The sequence below is a fragment of the Schistocerca gregaria genome, chromosome 5 (assembly GCF_023897955.1).
Source record: "Schistocerca gregaria isolate iqSchGreg1 chromosome 5, iqSchGreg1.2, whole genome shotgun sequence".
Classification (NCBI taxonomy): Eukaryota; Metazoa; Arthropoda; class Insecta; order Orthoptera; family Acrididae; genus Schistocerca; species Schistocerca gregaria.
In genome coordinates, this window is record NC_064924.1 from 558860685 (window position 1) to 558868260 (window position 7576).

Consider the following 7576-nt stretch of genomic DNA (forward strand, 5'->3'; position numbering starts at 1 on the left):
ATGTTTCACGATAGAAACTGTATATGAAGTAGCAAGTGACAAAGCATGAATGTGCATGGCATCTCAGTTAAAAAAACGTATTTTTCCAGAGCAATACGGTTTGTACAAAACCTTTAGAATGAGTGAATTGCATCCATGAGTTGCGATTTCGGCGGCCATAATTGTTATAACCTGCCCATTCGACTCGATGAGTCTTCCAGCCAAAAATTTCTGTAGATGTGGGCAAAGGTATGATGGTAAAATCCGGTGAATGAGCTGGACGATTTAACTAGCGGCACGTCAAATTACTCACTCTCGCAGTACAGATGTATATTTGTGAGTAGGCGTATTTGCGGATGACGTTCCCGAGGGCGTTTCCGCTCTGTCGTTGCAGCTTCAAGAAAGTGTGTGTTTTTTTCACCAGACGGGTTACGCTCGCTTTATAGAGCTAAAGCATCACAGTGGTCTGCAATTAAAGATATTTACAATTCGATTTTTTAAGATCGAGAAACATTTCGTCAACAATATGTTGCTTTTTACTTACGGTGATTTCAGCTTGGTTCTTCACCTATATCGGGAAATGCCGCCTGCTACCACCTCTTCGATGTTTTTCATTAGACTCTGATACCTGTAGTCTAGTTTTTAATTACTCTACTGGGCTATGCATTTCTTATGTTCTACATAGCACACTTTTCTCACACCACTGTTTTCTCTTTATTTGAATACTTCTAAGTGGGTACTGTGGGTTTTGCTTCATAGTATTGCCAACTTGTTTCCTTCTTTTGCAATTCAGGCGTCTTGTAGCGAATTTTTCGTGCACTGGCTTCACAAGATATGCATACCACTCGTCGGCTATTGCGGCTTCTGAAACCCTTCATCTACCATTGGAAAATGGAAAGAGCGCTTAGCGTCATTGGCCGTGAGGCCCCTTACGGGGCACGTCCGACCGCCTTGGTGCAGGTCTTATTACATTCGACACCACACTGGGCGACTTGCGCGCCGGATGGGGATGAAATGATGATAACACCCCACACCCAGCCCCTCAGCGGAGAAAATGTAAAGTTGATTATTCGTACTGGGAATTGAATTCCGTTCCAGTGCCTTAACCACTGTGCCACCCATACGGTTTTGGTAAAGGGCATCGACGCACCGCTTTGATTGCTGTACCAACGAAACGAAAGCAAACATCCTATGACATTAACACCGCCTGTACGAGAGCCCAAGAGTTTTCACCTGGTCCTATTAGCGTTTCCGCACGCATAATTAAATTGCGACACACAGTTATTTACATGAGGAAATTAGTTGCACATTACTCAAAATAAAGATGTAATGATCCTACGTCACTTCACGCAACTGGAACCGAGTTTCAGGCAAGCAGATGATAGACGCGCGGATTTATTTTAAGTAACTCTGACATGTTTCGAATCCCACGAAGAGTTACCATAAGTACTGTAACTAAACTCGTACTTCTGTGAAATGAGACATCAAATGGTTCAAATGGCTCTGAGCACTGTGCGACTTAACATCTGTGGTCCTCAGTCCCCTAGAACTTAGAACTACTTAAACCTAACTAACCCATGGACACCACACACATCCATGCACAAGGCAGGATCGAACCTGCGACCGTAGCGTTCATGCGGTTCCAGATTGAAGCGCCTAGAACCGCACGGCCACACTAGCCGGCTGAGACATCATAAACAATGCAAAATAGGTAGCTTTATGGAAAATAATCCATAAGATTAAGATCTAACGAACTGAAGAGTACAGACAACAGAGCTTTTTCTTCCAAATAAGCGTGCGGAAAATACAACTGTTTCATGGTACGGGGGAGATGCTGTGTCATACTGGAACTGTAGTTTTATGAGACTGGATTAAGACGATAATTTACTACACTTTAGTGGATCAAAAATGATGATGGGGGTTTGTGACTAGCTGAAAATTTGTACTAGACAATGAGGCTGGTAGTGTGTTACAAATTGTCCTATACAGGATTTTTATTCGTAAAGAGGGCCTCTATTCGACCCTTTTATCTACGGGTTACGTTTTCGTGGTGTCTTTGTGAAACATGGGACTTCAGTATTTATTAATATGTGTCGATTTAATGTATTCAGTGACATATCTTGTCAGACTTCATATGTTCACAATGCTTAATTGGAATTGTTATATATCTCAACGAAGCTGATGTTGAATTAATCACATCTGAATATGGCATTCATGTGCTGAAACGGTTGAAGTGAACGCTGTAACCCTAGACACATAAATTATAATATAAACATCTACAAATCCAGATCAGTGAATAATCAATCTAGATCGCGATGGTTATTTTATTAAAACGACAGGTTTCCGCCTAGTATTAGGCCATCTTCAGAATAGCATCAGCTGAAGTTGACCACGTCTAGAACAGTCAGTAGACCTCAGAAAAGGAATGAAGTTTTGCCGATAAGGTAACTGAATCTGCTCACAAAGATGCGGAAGGCACTATTAAAAGTCTTGAGATTTACTACAGGATTTATGACTGCGTGCAGTACTCAATAAGGAGCATTTTCGCTATGTAAAATGTTTGTGCCGACTTACAAGATTACGATATTACGCTAATGTTTCTCCACTGTCAGTAATGGGTAGACAAGGAGTGTAGCTAAAATCCCCTCTGCCTTAGCTGTGGAGAGATCACTATGTCAACAAACACTTACGGTAATGCTACCCCGAACGAGTTATACCTCCTAAGTGGAGCAAGGTACAGTGCCATCTGTTTGCACGTCGTCGGAAGCCGAGAGAACATAAACCGTGCTGTATGTGGAGAATGAACGGAAATACGTTAAGGTCCTTCCTAACAGTCCGAATGAATAACAGTAATGCACACTGCTCTATTAGCACAGTTGTTAGTCTCCGCTAAAACATGCTCTAACGAGGACGGTGAAGCTGAATAGCGAAACTTGTAAAGATATCGGCGGGAATCGCCACCGATACCATCTGCGGCGTAAGCGTCGGCTGTGTGTGTACCAAGTGTGCGCAATGCCATAGGGTGCGCCCACAATGCGGTCGCACAAGTGGAAATGAGCATTAGAAACGGATTTAATTAGGTCGCGCTACGGCTCTAAACGATATCAAGGCGAAAGCCACGCTGACAGTTTGTGTTATAAATGCAAGGAAAACTACGAAAGCGTAATTTAAGGTAGCTGCCATGTCGCCGGTTGCAAAATTGCGAGCTATCGCTTGCGTCCAGGGCCGGCTGGAATTAAACGGAACGCTACTGTTTATGGCTTCAGGGACCGGCTCAGCAAATTTTCCGCTCAGCAAGTACGTGGGTGTAAGCTGAACTCGGGACAAAGACAAAGAGGCAGGGGAAGGGGAATTCTTTAATATTTTACTTAATAAAACATACTCGGTTTGCCGTTACGTGTGCTGGTCCTTAACGAAAGCACATAGTTCTTCCTTTCCCGTATGCCGCAAGTAATATTCTTGTTTGACGGAGAGGGTACAGGAGCAGTAGATTTTCTATTTGCAGTGTGGCCTAATTCTTCGGCTCTGGAGGCGTTTTGAAATCTTCATTGCCATGAAAGAGAACCACAGCCGCTGAGTAAAACATGTATTAGAGCGTAATTACTTTCCATATTTCGGCAAAACAAATGAAGGCAAGAAATAAAAATAGAAATCAGTAAGGCTGCAACGATCTATATTGCTATGTGAAAAGCAGTCAGGGTTTATTGTTGTTACCAAAAATTTCGGAATGTTCTTGACTGATTTATTTCAAATTTGTAATGATACTCAAATAAACGATTGAACAGACACTAGCTGCATAATTTTCAAATACGTGTAATGCATATAAATATATAGTACCCAAACGAAAAAAGTTTAAATTGTTACACAATACCGTACGTTATGAAAAGTCTTAAACAATAATGTACAGAATGAGATTTTTCACTCTGCAGTGGAGTGTGCGCTGATATGAAACTTCCTGGCAGAATAAAACTGTGTGTCCGACCGAGACTCGAACCCGGGACCTTTGACTTTCGCGGGCAAGTGCTCTACCAACTGAGCTACCGAAGCACGACTCAGGGCCGGTTCGCAGGAGAGCTTCTGTAAAGTTTGGAAGGTAGGAGGCGAGGTACAGGCAGAAGTAAAGCTGTGAGTACCGGGCAAGTGCTCTACCAACTGAGCTACCGAAGCACGACTCAGGGCCGGTTCGCAGGAGAGCTTCTGTAAAGTTTGGAAGGTAGGAGGCGAGGTACAGGCAGAAGTAAAGCTGTGAGTACCGGGCGTGAGTCGTGCTTCGGTAGCTCAGTTGGTAGAGCACTTGCCCGCGAAAGGCAAAGGTCCCGAGCTCGAGTCTCAGTCGGGTACACAGTTTTAATCTGCCAGGAAGTCTCATATCAGCGCACACTCCGCTGCAGAGTGAAAAATCTCATTCTGGAAACATCCCCCAGGCTGTGGCTAAGCCATGTCTCCGCAATATCCTTTCTCTCAGGAGTGCTAGTTCTGCAAGGTTCGCAGGAGAGCTTCTGTAAAGTTTGGAAGGTAGGAGACGAGGTACTGGCAGAAGTTAAGCTATGTGTACCGGCCGTGAGTCGTGCTTCGGTAGCTCAGTTGGTAGAGCACTTGCCCGCGAAAGGCAGAGGTCCCGAGTTCGACTCTCGGTCGGGCAGACAGTTCCAATCCGCCAGGAAGTTTAATAATGTACAGATTTTTCTGTTAAAACCGACTGCGAGAAATGCTTTAATGCTTTCCTGTGCAAATGTGCGATTTTATGTTCTTTCTCGTAGTCCGTTTTAACTTGGATATCAGGACATTTAAACCATGAGGCAATTCATTCTTCCTTATTATATATAATTTTAAGCAAAAATGGCATATACAACAAGGTGCTGTTTTGTTTTCTTCGTCGTAATCATTTTTAAGAGGAATGTTGTAGTTATGGCTTGTCGACTTATGACTAGAATACTAATATGCAATCTGAATCTCCGAAACCTGGCAATGCTACCCGTTGCCAGGGCAAAACCATGAGGAACACTGTCATTGAAGCCACTATCCTTACAAATCCAGCAGCTGGAGACGCCCCTCTTGTACGCGTAATCATCCCAGCCGATTAATCGTTCCATTTTTTGTGCCTTTTTTTCCCAATCACGGTCTCGTTTGCGGAGATAGACAATCAGAGGGGAGGTGCAGCAGACCGACAAAGAGAGGGGGGAGAATAGAAGATGTACAAAGATGCGGGGAGCCGGAGATGATCAGAGAAATGGGGGAGAAGGACATCGGGACGTATACGTCATTCCGAAAGATAATTAGCAATTGCAAAGTACTGCCTGGTTCGGTAGGTGCCTATAAAAACAGCAGCAATGCTAATATTTATTATCTTATACTGGTACTCAGTTTAACGCAAATCTTTATTCCTTATTACTTAAAAATATACATTTTACGCTTTTTCGTCCTTACAACAAGTGGAACATCTGTTAAAAATTTCAAAAACTGCGTTATTGCGGTTGCCATGATAATGATGCAAAACGGGGTATTATAAAACACGATACTTTTTCTGTTGTGGAATGTTCTGCGTTCCGCTGATGTTAGTTCCGCTGTCTTAAATATTGCATAAACGGGTAATTTCGGGAGGAGTAGTAAATATTTTAGGAAGTGATAGAAGAGGCTAACATTTTGTCGCCCATTTTGGGCTTTGATTTAGAAACTGCGACTGTGTAAGTTACAACAGTTTTCTGTTGCAGTCAGCTTTATTTTCTCCCACGGCGCACCCCTTATCTTCTAGAGGATCAACAGACTGCACTATTTTTTGTTTTAATTTATTTGCAGGATGTAGCCAGCAGTCTGCTTTGAACTTCACTTGGAAGGTGTTCTTGTATTCTTCAGGGTTCTTTCTGCTGGAACATCTTCGAAATGAAATTCAAAACGTTTGCCTGACTACATCTAGCACACAAAAGTAAAATGTAATCCATCGACTGACACAGATAACTGCTTTAATTTGTCTTTTATAGTACAGACAAATTCGAATGAAACATTCCATACAGCATGCTTACAATTGTTAGTGCTTTCAGGGATACGGCTGTTACAATGTAACCAAACACTGACAGACGCTATTAAACAAACAAAAATGATTAAGTTCAGACTTGATTTCCATAAATTACACCTCCGATTTCAGTGCACTTCCCATGTATCTTGACAATACCACTTGTAGCTCGTCCTGGCGTTCTTTTATGAAGCGACACTATTCATAATCTATACTGCCTATTCGTCTCTTATGATTTTTTTCTTTGTAGACTTCGACGTTAAACCATCAATATAGGCAATAATTTATAGGGTAAGGTCCGGGAACTTCAGCAGCGAAGAAACGTGACTATTTCTGACTGTTCATCTCCGGGGAGTGTAAGATATGGATGATGTGTCACATGTCCAGAATGTACAGGGGCTCCGTCAAGCTGAAAGAACCACCCTCCCTGTAGCCAAATTAACCTCTTCCAAAAACACCGGAAACTCTTTCCAAGAAAGTTTCGGTAACTGGGCTCCGAACGACGATGCGTGAACACGTAAGTCACCAGGAAACGTTAATCACACCACAATAGACATTTATAGACCAACGTTCTTGAAAATTTGTTGACACAAAAGCATGTCGGTTTTCGTCGGATCTCCTATGGGAGTCACGAATGCTACTGATACCATCATGAATATAAACCGTTTCGTTGGTACACAATTTTAATGAGATTACTTGAAGATTTGCAATTATCCTACGACAAAATACCTATTTTCCACCACCATCTCCTTCTCGAAGGCGTAGAATCCACAATATATGATTGGGATGGACGCCATGCGTACATAATGCTCACCAAATGCTTGTTTGTGGGACGCCAATACGTCTAAAAACTCGGCGTCTGCTTGTGAAAGTATTGCTTTCTGTGAAGTGAATAATATCTTCTACTTCATTCACACTCCGTTCATTTCGGCTGAAATGTGACTGTTGGGCATTGCACCGGTGTAGCGCAGTTTAGTGAAAACGTGAGTTAACACTCTTGAACCTGGTACTCTGCGGTTAGTAAACCGTGTGTCGCATTCTCTTCAATCAACAATAATGATTCCGTTACAAAATCCGTTCACATACACCAAATTGCTATACTCTGCATTTTACAAACACGTGCGACGCACTTAAACGACAGCAAAATTCACCATAAATCACAAGTACAAGCACAGTTTAAAAACACATTTATGTAATTTCAACCACAACTTTAGAACCTGAATATCAAAACAAAAATGTCAGTCGGTAAGTAAACGTATAGCAACAGGAGCGCGAGCGCGTCTCTCTTAATGGAAACGTATCACTGAAACCGGCTGTCATCTCTGTAACAAAAAAAAAAAGAAAAAATGTCTATATTAATATCTACTGTTCCTCTATGTATGCCGTCGGTCGAACTCAGAAGAGACTCATTGTAATGTTCGTAGTTTGATGCAAACGAGAAGAGTTCCCTGAAAACAGCTGCTGATAAAAGGTGATGGACAACTTCGAATTGTTAAACGATACAGCACCTGAAATTAATACTAGACATAAATATGGATAAATGGATAAAACACTGAACGACTTGATAAGCTGGTGATATCGCTATAA

The 7576-nt window shown here is 42.1% G+C and overlaps 1 non-coding gene across 1 annotated transcript; it reads left to right on the plus strand.

The window, feature by feature from the left end:
- Positions 1–4547: 4547 nt before the first annotated feature.
- On the plus strand, positions 4548–4622 carry Trnas-cga (transfer RNA serine (anticodon CGA)). Its single transcript has one exon. It is a non-coding gene; the product is annotated as a tRNA-Ser (tRNA).
- The last annotated feature ends 2954 nt before the right edge of the window (positions 4623–7576 follow it).